Source organism: Bos javanicus, chromosome 8 (genome assembly GCF_032452875.1).
Source record: "Bos javanicus breed banteng chromosome 8, ARS-OSU_banteng_1.0, whole genome shotgun sequence".
NCBI classification, from domain to species: domain Eukaryota; kingdom Metazoa; phylum Chordata; class Mammalia; order Artiodactyla; family Bovidae; genus Bos; species Bos javanicus.
The window spans coordinates 811120-829294 of record NC_083875.1 but is presented as its reverse complement, the minus strand read 5'-3'; the positions used below and the strand labels follow the sequence as shown (position 1 = coordinate 829294).

Below are 18175 nucleotides of genomic sequence, written 5' to 3'. Positions count from 1 at the left end.
CGCGGGTTGCTTGGCTTAGAGTAAGGATCTGGCCTGAATGCCCCGAGCGCTATCTGAGCGAACTAATTTGGGCTAGCAAACCAGACTGTGGGATAACTACCACGCGAAAAGCCAGCGCTAACCTAAGACACCACCAGGCCCACGCATGGAACAAAGGACTGAACAGAGATAGCCAGCTGCAGACCATCCCCCTCTGGTGACAGGCAACCAGAGCCAGAAGGGGGCAATCGCAGCCTCAGAGAGACATTATCTACAAAACTGTAAGCAGGCTTCTTTGCTAACTAAGACTTCTTGGCGTTCTGAACGGTCAACATTCGCCTGAGAAAGTGTGCTGGTTGTACACGCAGAAAACCGAGTGGCAGGGAGGCGATAAGTCGCAGCAACCTCCCTCGCCAAACACCTCATCACCTGAGCTGCTCGGACCTGGGAAGGGCACAAAACGCAGGTCCAACAGAGTCTGCGCCTCTGAGGACTACCCGAGTGCCTGAACCTGAGCGGCTTAGACCTGGGAGGTTCAAGCAGCCCAGGGCCGGCCTCGGATTGTTCCCGGTGGAGCAACCTAGAGCCTGAGCAGTGTGGGCAGGGAGGCTACACAAGCCGTGAGCAGGGGCAGGCCCAGTATGGCTGAGGCACTGTGAGCACACGCCAGTGTTATTTGTTTGCAGTGTCCCTCTCTTCCCACAGCGTGACTGAATCAGTGAGCCTAAAAAAAAAAAAAAAGTGTCCACCACCGCCCTCTTTGTGTAAGGGCGGAAATCAGACACTGAAGAGACCAGCAAACAGAAGAAGCTATAACAGAGCGAACCACCTTGGAAGCGACAGGCAATAGATTAAAACCCTGTCATTAGTACTGACTACATAGGAAGGGGCCTATAGATCTTGAGAAATATAAGCCGGACCAAGGAACTAGCCAAAAATGAACTGACCCCACAATACCCACAACAACACCAGAGAAAGTCCTAGATATATTTTTACTATTTTTATGATCATTCTTTCTTTCTTTTTTTTTTTAAATTAAAAAAAAAATTTAAGTCCTCTATTACTCCTTTAATTTTCACTTTTGTAACCTACTATTACTTTGCAAAACAAAAACGCCCGATTTTTTTTAAAAAGCAAACTTCATATATATATTTTTTATAATTATTGTGACCTTGTCTTTTTTTTCTCTTTCTTTCTTTCTTTTTTTTTTCCTTCTTTTCTTTAACATTGTATTTTTGAAATTCCAAACTCTACTCTAGATTTTTAATTTTAGGTTTTTGGTACTTGTTATCAATTTTGTACCTATATTTTATTTTTTATAATTTTTATGACTTTTTTTCTCTCTTTCTTTCTCTTCTTTTCTTTAACATTGTATTTCTGAAATTCCAAATTCTACTCTAGATTTTTAATTTATGCTTTTTGGTGTTTTTTTTTTTTACCAATTTTGTACCTATACATGCTTTATAATTTTTGTTACCTTGTTTGTTTTTCTTTGTTTGTTTTTTCTTTCTTCTTCTTCTTCTTTTCTTTAACATTATATTTTTGAAATTCCAAACTCTTCTCTAGATTTTTAACTTTTGATTTTTGGTATTTGTTATCAATTATGTACCTATATTTTCTTTATAATTTTTGACTTTTTTTGGTTTGTTTTCTCTCTTTCTTTTCCTTCTTCTTTTCTTTAACATTGTATTTTTGAAAGTACAAACTAAATCTAGATTTTTAATTTTTGCTTTTAGGTATTGGTTACCAATTTTGAACCTTTAAGAACCCAATCTTCAGTACCCATTTTTCACTTGGGAACGAGATTACTGGCTTGACTGCTCTCTCCCCTTCTGGAATCTCCTTTTTCTCCACCAGGTCGCCTGTGTCTCCTCCCTAACCCCTCTCTACTCTACCCAACTCTGTGAATTTCTGTGTGTTCCAGACGGTGGAGAACACTTAGGGAACTGATTACTGGTTGGATCTGTCTCTTTCCTTTTCATTCTGCCCTTTTATCCTCCTGGCCACCTCTGTCTCCTTCCTCCCTCTTCTCTTCTCTGTATAACTCTGTGAACATCTCTGAGCAGTCCAGTTGTGAAGTGCATATAAGGAAGGTATTACTGGCTAGCCTGCTCTCTCCTCTACTGATTCCATCTCATCTCATTCGGGTCACCTCTAACTCCCTCCTCCCTCTTCTCTTCTCCATGTAACGCTGTGAACCTCTCTGGGTGACCCTCACGGTGGAGAAACTTTTCATCTTTAACCTAGATGTTTTATCAATGGTGCTGTATAGAAGGAGAAGCTTTGAGACTACTGTTAAAATAAGACCGATAACTGGAAGCAGGAGGCGTAAGTCCAAACCCTGACTTCAGGGAACTCCTGACTCCAGGGAACATTAATTGACAGGAGCTCATCAAACGTCTCCATACGTACACTGAAACCAAGCACCACACAAGGGCCAACAAGTTCCAGGGCAAGACATACCAAGCAAATTCTCCAGCAACACAGGAACACAGCCCTGAGCTCCAATATACAGGCTGCCCAAAGTTACTCTAAAACAACAGACATCTCATAACGCATTACTGGACACTTCATTGCACTCCAGAGAGAAGAAATCCAGCTCCAGCCACCAGAACACGGACACAATCTTCCCTAACTGAGAAACCTTGACAAGCCACCTGTACAAACCCATACACAGCGAGGAAACTCCACAATAAAGAGAACTCCACAAACTGCCAGAATACAGAAAGGACACCCCAAACTCAGCAATATAAACAAGATGAAGAGACAGAGGAATACCCAGCAGGTAAAGGAACAGGATAAATGCCCACCAAACAAAACAAAAGAGGAAGAGATAGGGAATCTACCTGATAAAGAATTTGAATAATGATAGTGAAATTGATCCAAAATCTTGAAATCAAAATGGAATCACAGATAAATAACCTGGAGACAAGGATTGAGAAGATGCAAGAAAGGTTTAACAGGGACCTAGAAGAAATAAAAAAGAGTCAATATATAATGAATAATGCAATAAATGAGATCAAAAACACTCTGGAGGCGACAAATAGTAGAATAACAGAGGCAGAAGATAAGATTAGTGAATTAGAAGATAGAATGGTACAAATAAATGAGTCAGAGAGGAAAAAAGAAAAACGAATTAAAAGAAATGAGGACAATCTCAGAGACCTCCAGGACAATATTAAACGCTACAACATTCGAATCATAGGAGTCCCAGAAGAAGAAGACAAAAAGAAAGACCATGAGAAAATACTTGAGGAGATAATAGTGGAAAACTTCCCTAAAATGGGGAAGGAAATAATCACTCAAGTTCAAGAAACCCAGAGAGTCCCAAACAGGATAAGCCCAAGGTGAAACACCCCAAGACACATATTAATCAAATTAACAAAGATCAAACACAAAGAACAAATATTAAAAGCAGCAAGGGAAAAACAACAAATAACACACAAGGGAATTCCCATAAGGATAACAGCTGATCTTTCAATAGAAACTCTTCAAGCCAGGAGGGAATGGCAAGACATACTTAAAGTGATGAAAGAAAATAACCTACAGCCCAGATTACTGTACCAAGCAAGGATCTCATTCAAATATGAAGGAGATATCAAAAGCTTTACAGACAAGCAAAAGCTGAGAGAATTCAGCACCACCAAACCAGCTCTCCAACAAATATTAAAGGATATTCTCTAGACAGGAAACACAAAAAGGGTGTATAAACTCGAACCCAAAACAATAAAGTAAATGGCAACGGGATCATACTTATCAATAATTATCTTAAATGTAAATGGGTTGAATGCCCCAACCAAAAGACAAAGACTGGCTGAATGAACACAAAAACAAGACCCCTATACATGTTCTCTACAAGAGACCCACCTCAAAACAGGGGACACATACGGACTGAAAGTGAAGGGCTGGAAAAAGATTTTTCATGCAAATAGAGACCAAAAGAAAGCAGGAGTAGCAATACTCATATCAGATAAAATAGACTTTAAAACAAAGGCTGTGAAAAGAGACAAAGAAGGTCACTACATAATGATCAAAGGATCAATCCAAGAAGAAGATATAACAATTATAAATATATATGCACCCAACATAGGAGTGCCGCAATATGTAACACGAATGCTAACAAGTATGAAAGGGGAAATTAACAACAACACAATAATAATGGGAGACTTTAATACTCCACTCACACCTATGGATAGATCAACAAAACAGAAAATTAACAAAGAAACACAAACTTTAAACGATACAATAGACCAGTTAGACCTAACTGATATCTATAGGACATTTCACCCCAAAACAATGAATGTCACCTTTTTCTCAAGTGCACACGGAACCTTCTCCAGGATAGATCACATCCTGGGCCATAAATCCAGCCTTGGTAAATTCAAAAAAATTGAAATCATTCCAAGCATCTTTTCTGACCACAATGCAGTAAGATTAGATCTCAATTACAGGAGAAAAACTATTTAAAATTCCAACATATGGAGGCTGAACAACACACTGCTGAATAACCAACAAATCACAGAAGAAATCAAAACAGAAATCAAAGTTTGCATAGAAATGAATGAATATGAAAACACAACAACCCAAAACCTGTGGGACACTGTAAAAGCAGTCCTAAGGAGAAAGTTCATAACAATACAGGCATACCTCAAGAAACAAGAAAAAGGTCAAATAAATAACCTAACTCTACGCCTAAAGCAACTAGAAAAGGAAGAAATGAAGAACCCCAGGGTTAGTAGAAGGAAAGAAATCTTAAAAATTAGGGCAGAGATAAATGCAAAAGAAACAAAAGAGACCATAGCAAAAATCAACAAAGCCAAAAGCTGGTTCTTTGAAATGATAAATAAAATTGACAAACCATTAGCCAGACTCATCAAGAAACAACAGGAGAAAAATCAAATCAATAAAATTAGAAATGAAAATGGAGAGATCACAACAGGCAACACAGAAATACAAAGGATCATAAGAGACTACTATCAGCAATTATATACCAATAAAATGGACAATGTGGAAGAAATGGACAAATTCTTAGAAAAGTACAACTTTCCAAAACTGGACCAGGAAGAAATAGAAAATCTTAACACACCCATCACAAGCACGGAAATTGAAACTGTAATCAGAAATCTTCCAGCAAACAAAAGCCCAGGTCCAGACGGCTTCACAGCTGAATTCTACCAAAAATTTAGAGAAGAGCTAACACCTATCCTACTCAAAGTCTTCCAGAAAACTGCAGAGGAAGGTAAACTTCCAAACTCATTCTATGAGGCCACCATCACCCTAATACCAAAACCTGACAAAGATCCCACAAAAAAAGAAAACTACAGGCCAATATCACGGATGAACATAGATGCAAAAATCCTTAACAAAATTCTAGCAATCAGAATCCAACAACACATTAAAAAGATCATACACCATGACCAAGTGGGCTTTATCCCAGGGATGCAAGGATTCTTCAATATCTGTAAATCAATCAATATAATACACCACATTAACAAATTGAAAAATAAAAGCCATATGATTATCTCAATAGATGCTGAGAAAGCCTTTGACAAAATTCAACATCCATTTATGATAAAAAAAACTCTCCAGAAAGCAGGAATAGAAGGAACATACTTCAACATAATAAAAGCTATATATGACAAACCCACAGCAAACATTATCCTCAGTGGTGAAAAATTGAAAGCATTTCCCCTAAAGTCAGGAACAAGACAAGGGTGCCCACTTTCACCACTACTATTCAACATAGTTTTGGAAGTTTTGGCCACAGCAATCAGAGCAGAAAAAGAAATAAAAGGAATCCAAATTGGAAAAGAAGAAGTAAAACTCTTACTGTTTGCAGATGACATGATCCTCTACATAGTAAACCCTAAAGACGCCACCAGAAAATTACTAGAACTAATCAATGACTATAGTAAAGTTGCAGGATATAAAATCAACACACAGAAATCCTTGCATTCCTATACACTAATAATGAGAAAATAGAAAGAGAAATTAAGGAAACAATTCCATTCACCATTGCAACGAAAGGAATAAAATACTTAGGAATATATCTACCTAAAGAAACTAAAGACCTATATATAGAAAACCATAAAACACTGGTGAAAGAAATCAAAGAGGACACTAATAGATGGAGAAACATACCATGTTCATGGATTGGAAGAATCAATATAGTGAAAATGAGTATACTACCCAAAGCAATTTATAGATTCAATGCAATCCCTATCAAGCTACCAACGGTATTCTTCACAGAGCTAGAACAAATAATTTCACAATTTGTATGGAAATACAAAAAACCTCGAATAGCCAAAGCAATCTTGAGAAAGAAGATTGGAACTGGAGGAATCAACCTGCCTGACTTCAGGCTCTACTACAAAGCCACAGTCATCAAGACAGTATGGTACTGGCACAAAGACAGAAACATAGATCAATGGAACAAAATAGAAAGCCCAGAGATAAATCCACACAGGTATGGACACCTTATCTTTGACAAAGGAGGCAAGAATATACAATGGATTAAAGACAATCTCTTTAACAAGTGGTGCTGGGAAAACTGGTCAATCACTTGTAAAAGAATGAAACTACAACACTTTCTAACACCATACACAAAAATAAACTCAAAATGGATTAAAGATCTAAATGTAAGACCAGAAACTATAAAACTCCTAGAGGAGAACATAGGCAAAACACTCTCCGACATACATCACAGCAGGATCCTCTATGACCCACCTCCCAGAATATTGGAAATAAAAGCAAAAATAAACAAATGGGACCTAATTAAACTTAAAAGCTTCTGCACAACAAAGGAAAGTATAAGCAAGGTGAAAAGACAACCTTCAGAATTGGAAAAAATAATAGCAAATGAAGCAACTGACAAACAACTAATCTCAAAAATATACAAGCAACTCCTACAGCTCAATTTCAGAAAAATAAATAACCCAATCAAAAAATGGGCCAAATAACTAAACAGACATTTCTCCAAAGAAGACATACAGATGGCTAACAAACACATGAAAAGATGCTCTAAAGCACTCATTATCAAAGAAATGCAAATCAAAACCACTATGAGGTACCATTTCACGCCAGTCAGAATGGCTGCAATCCAAAAGTCTACAAGCAATAAATGCTGGAGAGGATGTGGAGAAAAGGGAACCCTCTTACACTGTTGGTGGGAATGCAAAGTAGTACAGCCACTGTGGAGAACAGTGTGGAGATTCCTTAAAAAAACTGGAAATAGAACTGCCTTATGATCCAGCAATCCCACTGCTGGGCATACACACTGAGGAAACCAGAATTGAAAGAGACACGTGTACCCCAATGTTCATCGCAGCACTGTTTATAATAGCCAGGACATGGAAGCAACCTAGATGTCCATCAGCAGATGAATGGATAAGAAAGCTGTGGTACATATACACAATGGAGTATTACTCAGCCATTAAAAAGAATACATTTGAATCAGTTCTAATGAGGTGGATGAAACTGGAGCCTATTATACAGAGTGAAGTAAGCCAGAAAGAAAAACACCAATACAGTATACTAACGTGTATATATGGAATTTAGAATGATGGTATCAATAACCTTGTATATGAGACCGCAAAAGAGACACTGATATATAGAACAGTCTTTTGGACTCTGTGGGAGAGGGAGAGGGTGGGATGATTTGGGAGAATGGCATTGAAACGTGTCTAATACCATATATGAAACGAGTCGCCAGTCCAGGTTCGATGCTCGATACTGGATGCTTGGGGCTGGTACACTGGGACGACCTAGAGGGATGGTATGGGGAGGGAGAAGGGAGGAGGGCTCAGGATGGGGAACACATGTATACCTGTGGCAGATTCATTTTGATATATGACAAAACCAATACAATGTTGTAAAGTTAAAAAAAAAAAAGAAAGAAAAAGGATCAAAGTATGTTTATGTATCACTGATTCACTCTACTGTATAGCAGAAGCTAAATAACATTGGAAATCAACTGTATTCCCATAAAAATTAATTTAAAAAGAGTAAGTGTAAAGCAATAATAGAAAGCAAAAGATAACGTTGTCCATATAGGAGTATTTTCTTTTCAGGATCTCAACATTTTGCATATTAAGCTATATAATTTATTTAATGATAGGTTGTATTAGGCAGGTATTTATTTTGCAAACTCTACAGTTACAACTAAAAATTAATAAGGAGCATTGGATTAAAAAATGGTTCAGTTCAGTCTCTCAGTCATGTCCGACTCTTTGCGACCCCATCAATCGCAGCACGCCAGGCCTCCCTGTCCATCACCAACTCCCGGAGTTCACCCAGACTCACGTCCATTGAGTCGGTGATGCCATCCAGCCATCTCATCCTCTGTCATCCCCTTCTCCTCCTGCCTTCAATCTTTCCCAGCATCAGGGTCTTTTCAAATGAGCCAGTTCTTCGCATCAGGTGGTCAAAATATTAGAGTTTCAGCTTCAGCATAAGTCCTTCCAATGAATATTCAGGAGTGATTTCCTTTAGGATGAATTAGTTGGATCTCCTTGCAGTCCAAGGGACTCTCAAGAGTCTTCTCCAACATCACAGTTCAAAAGCATCAGTTCTTCAGTTCTCAGCTTTCTTTATAGTCCAGCTCTCACACCCATACATGGCTACTGGAAAAGCCATAGCTTTTACTAGAGAGACCTTTGTTGGCAAAGTAATGTCTCTGCTTTTTAATACACTGTCTAAGTGATACATAAATACTAAAAATATATTAAAATCACAAAAAATAATAAGAAAAAACAGTGAAAATATATATGTATAAGAGAAAATATATGTATAGAAGAAATAAAACACAAACAGCAAGGCAATAAATTTAAATTTAGTCATATTTATAAAACCACTATTAAAATGTATAGCAATCCAATCAATGTACAGCATGGTGTTGATGTTGTTCAGTGGTTAAGTCTCATCTGACTCTGTAACCCCATGGACTGCAGCACGTCAGCCTTTCCTATCCTTCACTATCTCCTGGAATTTGTTCAAACTCATGTCCATTGAGTCAGTGATGCCATCTCATCCTCCATCATCCCCTTCTCCTTTTGTCAGTGAGCTGGCTCTTTGCATTGATGTAACCAAAGTATTGACGCTTCAGCTTCAGCACCAATCCTCCCAGTGAATATTCAAGGTTGATTTCCTTTAGGATTAACCAGTTTGATTTCCTTCCTGTTCAAGGGACCCTCAAAAGTCTTCTCCAACACCACAGTTTGAAAGCAGCAATTCTTCGGCACTCAGACTTCTTTATAGTCTAACTCTTATATCCATATGTGACTACTGGAAAAACGATAGCTTTAACTATATGGAGCTTTGTCAGCAAAGTGATGTCTTTGCTTTTTAATACCCACTCTAGGTTTGTCATAGCTTTTCTTCCAAGAAACAAACACCTTTTGATTTCATGGCTGCTCACCATCCACCTGGTTTTGGTGCCCAAGAAAATAACATAGAGCATGGTGGCTATAGTTAAATAATGTTGCATATTTGAAAGTTGCTAAGAGAAATTTTTAAAAATTCACGTAACAAGAAAAAAAATGCATAACTTTGGGTGGTGATGAATATTAACATTGATGGATATTAACATTAGACATTGTGATGATCATTTAAAATATATTTATGTTGTACAGCAGATGTTAATATAATGCTATAAGTCAAGTATATCTCAACTAATCACTGAATTTTAAAGGTCAAGCTTTATGTTATGTAAATTATGCCTCACTACTATTACTAATCTAAGCATCAAAGCCTAATGAAAATAATAATGATGTTGTGTTGTTAGGCTCAAATATATCTATAAAACAAATTAATATGCATAAATATGTACCATGAATACTTATTCTGTTATGTGTCATGCTAAGTCATCAGTCTAAAGGTATACATGTTGCAGCATGCTATAACACCCTTTTTTAGTGACCAAAAGTGAGGACTTTGGCAGAGTCTGGCTTTATGCTCTTCAAATACATCTGTTTTATTGACATACAATGAACATCATTCCCTAACCTTCTCAGAGCTACATTGGACCAGGTGATTAGTTTCTACAATGACATAAGGGTAGAAGTGATGTGTTTATTACGTATAGAGGCTCTGAATAGTGTATTTATTTCCTTATGTTCTGTCTGGCGTCTCAGGTTTCTGCATGCTGAAGATCCAGTAGGAAACTACAAAGAAGAAGTAGGAACAGTGGGACCCCTAGATGAAAACAACCAGGGTTTCTTCATCACTGACTGCAAACGTGTGTTGTAATATAATAGTAAAATGTTTCTTTATTTTGTTACACTGATACATTTGAGGTATTGTCCCAGAGTGTAGATTTGTTTTCAGGCGATGATGATATTGAATTGAACACAGAAACATTCAATTCACTATACTAACTATAGATTTAAGGATTAGATCAGTTTACTCATATGGGAGATGGGTGATGGGTGATGGACATTCAGATTGTTCCATCCTGTAAGTAAAACTTAGTTGAAACAAATCATCAGTGCAATTCTCATTTGTAAATAAACATGACACTAAATGACATGGATACAACATCAATCCTGAAAAAGAGTACATAAGTCCAATTTATGAGGAACATGCTGTTATAAAGAGAAGCAAATTTAAAATACAAAAAAGAAACACAATTTTAGAAACACGAATAATGTTTCAAATTGTCAAAGAATCTCAAAACAGAAAAAAATGTGCTTATGAGCAGAAGTGGATATTAGCCTTGTAACCTCATTCCTGATACTTTTACCTACATACCTGCCTGGAAGTAGCTGAAATAGAAAAAGCATTTTGACAGGGGAAGGTTTTTTTTTTTCTGTCTTAATTGGGTTTAAATTTTTAAAAAATTATTAATTGGAGGATAATTGCTTTACAGTGTTGTGTTGGTTCTGCCATTAAACAAAGTAAATCAGTCATAGGTGTACATACATCTCCTCTGTCTTTAACCTCCCTCCCACACCCCACCCCATCGCCCCCAGGTTGTCACAGAGCTTCAGGTTGAGCTCCCTGTTTTATCTATTTAGAAACTTCCCACTAGCTATCTGCTTTACATGTGGTGGTGTATATATCTCAATGTTAATCTTTCTGCTTGTTCCATCCTCTCCTTGCCTCGCTGTGTCCACAAGTCTGTTCTCTCTGTCTGCATCTATATTCCTGTCTTGCAAATAGGTTTTTCAGTATCATTTTTCTTGAGCACTCACACATATATGTGAGTGCTCAAGAAAAATGATACTGAAAAAAGTACATATATATTTATGTGTTAATATAGGATATCTGTGTTAAATATATATATATAAATATATATATATTTATGTGTTATATATAAAATATATATATATATTTATGTGTTAATATAGGATATCTGTCTTTTTGACTTACTTCACTCTGCATAACAGGCTCTAGGCTATTTTTAAGGTGCTAGATACCTACGTTGATGACCAACTAGATATCCTAACATGAATAAAACTACCCAGATTTTTGTCAGCATATAAAACATGCTTTAATTTCCACAAAAGTTAATCTAGGAACAGTGTTCCACTTCTGAAAAGGGATCTAATCCTCCCTGCAGTGTATTGGAAAGAACAACCATATCACTTAAAAAAAAATTATTTTATTTTTTGAATTTACAATTGTATTGGTTTTGTCATACATCAAAATGAATCTGCCTCAGGTGTACATGTGTTCCCCATCCTGAACCCTCCTCCCTCCTCCCTCCTCCCTCCCCGGGTCGTCCCAGTACACCAGCCCCAAGCATCCAGTATTGTACATCGAACCTGGACTGGCGACTCATTTCATATATGATATTATACATGTTTCAATGCCATTCTCCCAAATCATCCCACCCTCTCCTCTCCCACAGAGTCCAAAAGACTGTTCTATACATCAGTGTCTCTTTTGCTGTCTTGTATACAGGGTTATTGTTACCATCTTTCTAAATTCCATATATATGCGTTAGTATACTGTATTGGTGTTCTTCTTTCTGGTTTACTTCACTCTGTATAATAGGCTCCAGTTTCATCCACCTCATTAGAACTGATTCAAATGTATTCTTTTTAATGGCTGAGTAATACTCCATTGTGTATATGTACCACAGCTTTCTTATCCATTCATCTGCTGATGGACATCTAGGTTGCTTCCATGTCCTGGCTATTATAAACAGTGCTGTGATGAACATTGGGGTACACGTGTCTCTTTCAATTCTGGTTTCCTCAGTGTGTATGCCCAGCAGTGGGATTGCTGGATCATAAGGCAGTTCTATTTCCAGTTTTTTTAAGGAATCTCCACACTGTTCTCCATAGTGGCTGTACTACTTTGCATTCCCACCAACAGTGTAAGGGGGTTCCCTTTTCTCCACATCCTCTCCAGCATTTATTGCTTGTAGACTTATGGATTGCAGCCATTCTGACGGGCGTGAAATGGTACCTCATAGTGGTTTTGATTTGCATTTCTTTGATAATGAGTGCTTTAGAGCATCTTTTCATGTGTTTGTTAGCCATCTGTATGTCTTCTTTGGAGAAATGTCTGTTTAGTTATTTGGCCCATTTTTTGATTGGGTAGTTTATTTTTCTAGAATTGAGATGCAGGAGTTGCTTGTATATTTTTGAGATTAGTTGTTTGTCAGTTGCTTCATTTGCTATTATTTTTTCCCATTCTGAAGGTTGTCTTTTCACCTTGCTTATAGTTTCCTTTGTTGTGTAGAAGCTTTTAAGTTTAATTAGGTCCCATTTGTTTATTTTTGCTTTTATTTCCAATATTCTGGGAGGTGGGTCATAGAGGATCCTGCTGTGATGTATGTCGGAGAGTGTTTTGCCTATGTTCTCCTCTAGGAGTTTTATAGTTTCTGGTCTTACATTTAGATCTTTAATCCATTTTGAGTTTATTTTTGTGTATGGTGTTAGGAAGTGTTGTAGTTTCATTCTTTTACAAGTGGTTGACCAGTTTTCCCAGCACCACCTGTTAAGGAGATTGTCTTTTCTCCATTGTATATTCTTGCCTCCTTTGTCAAAGATAAGGTGTCCATATGTGCGTGGATTTATCTCTGGGCTCTCTATTTCACATTTGTGTATTAGTAAGTGACACACTTTTCTAAAGATGTAAAAGATGAGATCTGAATTAATTATGGGAATAAAATTAAGGAAGGCAAACTTGAAGCAATTACTAATGGCCTGAAATTCAATAAATTGAAAGTTTTATTTTTTTTTTCCAGAAAGTACTATACATACTAGATAATTAAGTGTCATTTTTCCACCCCCACAGAGGGGAACTTTTATGCCAAGAAGGAGCTTCAGAGGACAAATCACCTACAGAAAAAGTAGTCTTAAAACATAAACCCAGATGATCACTGAACAGAAGCAGTCTTCTAGAAATTAAACTGATACTCAAGAGAAAATGTCCCTCAGGGTGAGCATGACTACTTCCTACATAAGAGCAGCTGATCTTTGAAGAATACTCCAGAATGACAGTGACTTCCTGATTCAAAAGAATTGTAAAAATTTACAGGGTCAAAACATCTATATTCTCATAGATAACTTCATGAAAGTCGATGTTAAATGAAGGTAAGGTGTTAGATGGTTTTATTTAAAAGTAGTTCTGAATTTGATGTTTAAGATAAAAAAGGATAAAACAGGAAAATATGAAATTCTGAGACCTTTATCTGAAAATTAGTTAACAACTTAAATTAACCAATGTATTTCTTAACTTTTTTTAATGATAAAATAAAATTAGAAATAAGTGAAATAGCAATAATAATAATAGTATTTATAATAAAACTTTCACTTAAGGTAACTTTGAAAACTAATTGTAGTGGAAATAGAGAAATAGGAAAGGACATTTGTTGACTCAATTTTTTAAATCAAAGTACTAATGCAAAAACAATAGTTTGTGGAGCTGGAAGATGAGAACAGACATAGTAGATTTAATGAAATATGAAAACACAGAGAGCAAACATTAATAAAGTGTTATTAAAATTGTCACACAGTGTTAACTACCTGATATCTGATTACATGAACTTGAAGTGAAGCAAGATAACAGGCCTCTGTGTGTGTGTGTTAGTCCCACTCATATGCTTTTTCCATTTGCATTCCTAAAATAAATAATCATAGGGTTTTAATACAGTTACATTTATTAGATAAAATTACAAAGGGATTATATAGGAAGTATTTTATTTGGTTGTAAGAGAAGTAGATGACAATGGATCAGAGAATTACATAGGTTAAGAACAGACTATATTAAAACATCATGAAAGTGAAAATCACTCAGTCATGTCTGACTCTTTGTGACCTCATGGACAGTCCATAGAATTCTCCAGGCCTGAATACCAGAGTGGGTAGCCTATCCCTTCTCCAGTGGATCTTCCCAACCCAGGAATCAAACCAGGGTCTCCTGCATTGCAGGTGGATTCTTTACCAACTGAACTATCAGGGAACCCCAAATATCATGAAGAATGGGTCATATTTATGGACTGAGTTAAAAGTTAATTGGTATTTGTAATGCAGTATACAATGGGTATTAATAGGGAACGTTATTGGACCCCATGATGTAACATGCTTTCCATGTGTAGCATAACTGATGGGTGAGATACACAGTAGAGAACAATACTATTACACGTATCTGTTCCCCCAGGAACAAGGAATGTGTTTAAGAAAGTCAGTCCTCAGTGGAGTAGAAATGGGAGAGCTTAAAATGTTTTGAATAAGAATTAGGCAAAAGTTTTAAGTGAAAAGCTTTGAATTGAAAGGAAATGGAATAAGTCAATAGGTACAGAAAAAGAAATTGATGAACCCAAAGAAAAACAATAGCAAGCCTGTGTCATATATAATTTCACTTTTAAAAGGGGTGAAATAATTTAATAATATTCCTGTACAATCAGCTCTAAATAAAAATTCATACATCTTATTGTTTCTGGTATCATTACTGCTGCTGCTTAATCACTTCCATCATGTCTAACTCTTTGTGATCCCATGGACCATAGCCCACCAGGCTCCTTGTCCATGGAATTCTCTAGGCAAGAATACTGGAGTGGGTTGTCATTACCTCCTCCAGAGGGTCTTCCTTGCCCACAGATCAAACCTACATTTCCTGTATCTCCTGCATTTCAGGCAAATTCTTTTACTCCCAAGATACCAGGGAAGTCTTCTGGTATCACTACAACTAAGTATAAGAAAATAAGGATTTTATTTCTTGAATTGACTTTAACTGCACATCAGTTCATTGCTGAGGTTTCAAATCTCATTTCTTAGAAACTGAGCAAGGCAAAGGCAGCAATACTTGCATGGATTATGTAAATAAGTTCATGCATCTAGTTCAGTTAACAGAAGGGAAACGTTGCTCAAAAGCATTAATGAATTGACCATCTTGAATTTACCATATCTACAGATGGAGTACAAATTAAGAACAGAAAAATCAAACATCACTACAATGATGGAATTTATCCTCCTGGGGTTTTCTGATATTTCCAATTTCCAATGGATTCTTTTGGGGGATATTTTTAGTCCTCTATCTGACCATCCTGATGTGCAATAGTGTCATTGTACTGATAACAAGAATTGACCCTACTCTCCAGACCCCTATGTACTTTTTCCTCAACCACTTTTCCATTTTATTTTTTTATTTTTATTTTTTCTAATTTTATTTTATTTTTAATCTTTACATAATTGTATTAGTTTTGCCAAATATCAAAATGAATCCGCCACAGGTATACATGTGTTCCCCATCCCACACCCTCCTCCTTCCTCCCTCCCCATACCAACCCTCTGGGCCGTCCAGTGCACCAGCCCCAAGCATCCAGCATCGTGCATTGAACCTGGACTGGCAACTCGTTTCCTACATGGTATTTTACATGTTTCAATGCCATTCTCCCAAATCTTCCCACCCTCTCCCTCCCCCACAGAGTCCATAAGACTGTTCTATACATCAGTGTCTCTTTTGCTGTCTCGTATACAGAGTTATTGTTACCATCTTTCTAAATTCCATATATATGCGTTAGTATACTGTATTTATGTTTTTCCTTCTGGCTTACTTCACTCTGTATAATAGGCTCCAGTTTCATCCACCTCATTAGAACTGATTCAAATGTATTCTTTTTAATGGCTGAGTAATACTCCATTGTGTATATGTACCACAGCTTTCTTATCCATTCATCTGCTGATGGACATCTAGGTTGCTTCCATGTCCTGGCTATTATAAACAGTGCTGCGATGAACATTGGGGTACACGTGTCTCTTTCCCTTCTGGTTTCCTCAGTGTGTATGCCCAGCAGTGGGATTGCTGGATCATAAGGCAGTTCTATTTCCAGTTTTTTAAGGAATCTCCACACTGTTCTCCAGAAAAATAAACGACCCAATCAAAAAATGGGCCAAAGAACTAAATAGACACTTTTCCATTTTAGAAATCTGTTATGTAACTGTTACTATCCCAAGAATGCTCACAAACCTCCTGAGCCAGAAAGGGCACATTTGTTTCATTGCCTGTGCTACACAAACGTGTTTCCTTCTGTTTGGAGGTTTAGAGTGTCTCCTCCTGGCCATGATGGCCTATGACTGCTACATGGCCATTTTAACCCTCTTCACTATGGTCTGATCATGAGCCCCTAGTCTGTGCCAGCTGGTTACTGCCTCCTGGGTCAGTGGAGTTCCTGTTGTAATGGGCAAACATGGCAGGTTTCCTCTCTGCCTTTTTGTGGGTCTACCACAATTAATCATTTTTTTCTGTGACCTCCCCTGAGTATTCAAGCTTGCTGTGGGAACCCATTTGTGAATGAGATAGCAGTCTATGCAGTTGTAGTGGTATTCATCATGGTTTCATTTCTGTTGATTGGTGTCTCCTATGGCAAAATCATCTCCAACATTCTGAAACCGCGATCCGCCAGAGGGAGGGCTAAAGCCTTCTCCACTTGCTCGTCTCACCTCACATTAGCGGTCTTATTCTATGGCACAGCCTCTACCACCCATTTACAGCACAAAGCAAATCAATCTGAAGAAACTGGGAAGCTGATCTCTCTTTTCTACACAGTTTGGATCCCAACATTGAATCCCATTATATTTACTCTGAGGAACAAAGATATCACCGTAGCACTGAGAAAACTATTAAGTAAATTATCAACTTGACTCGAAGGCTTGAAATTACAGAAGCAATGATTTGTTTCTATGGTTATCATGTAAATACATCAGAAAATATCTAGTTTATTTCTATGTTCCTATAAAATGATAGTTAATATCATCACTGCCACCTCACATTATGTGAAAAGACCTTAGTTTCAAAGAGTTAAGGGTTTCTGGGTTATCAAAGCACACATTATCTCCATGGCAATGATCTATTTTGAAAACCTATCTTTCCTCCCACTAGGAAAGAGTGAGTTAAGAGATTTCCTGATCAATAAAATGATAGTTAACTGCTATATAACTAATGATCATGGTCATGCCTTGTAAGAAATTTGCTTGAAACTTCCCATCCCTTCAACGATTGGATTTAGACGATGAGAAAACAACAACCACATCCAAGTTGGTGGAAGTAGGGGAATCTGAGTGCTTTCTTGCAGTTTTTCCTTCTTTCTCTGTTTTGCAACTGTCCATATCCCTTTCAGAGTACAAACCCTGAAAGGATCCTTTGTTACCTCAATGCTGACTGTTTTCTAGTAACGTCATTTCCTCCAGCTTGTAACTTCATGTTTTGCTTTTGTAGTGTCTCCTTAGTATAAGGAATATTAGGAATTTAAACTATAAACTGTATTGGGTTGAATGTTGATCCTCTAAATATATGTCAGGTTACAACTTGCAAATCTGAACTTATTAAGAAAATAAAAGCCTTTGCACATGTAATTCAGTTAAGGACTTCGGAATAAGATTATCTTAATTTAAGGGAAGGGCATTATATCCTATGATCAGTGTTCTTAGTTTTTATAAGGGGGGAAGAGAGATTAAGTTAAAAATAGACATGCAGCGATACATAGAAGAGTATAATGTGAAGATGGAGGAAGCAACCGGGAGAGACACATGACACAGCCACAAAGCAAAGGAGGTCAGGGACCACCAAAAGCTGAAAGAGGCAAGGAGTGACTATCCCTTTAGAGTCTGTGGAGGAAAACCCTGCCAGCACTGTGATTTGGGACGCTGGCTTTTAAAGATTTGAGAAAGTCAACTTTTATTCTTTAAACCACTCAATTTGTGATAATTTGTTACAATAGATCTAGGAAAGTAATACACTGTGTATG

The 18175-nt window shown here is 37.2% G+C and overlaps 1 pseudogene; it reads left to right on the top strand.

Annotated features, from left to right (window-relative positions):
• LOC133253356 (olfactory receptor 10AG1-like) overlaps positions 1–17072 on the top strand; it is a 34610-nt pseudogene extending 17538 nt beyond the window's left edge.
• The last annotated feature ends 1103 nt before the right edge of the window (positions 17073–18175 follow it).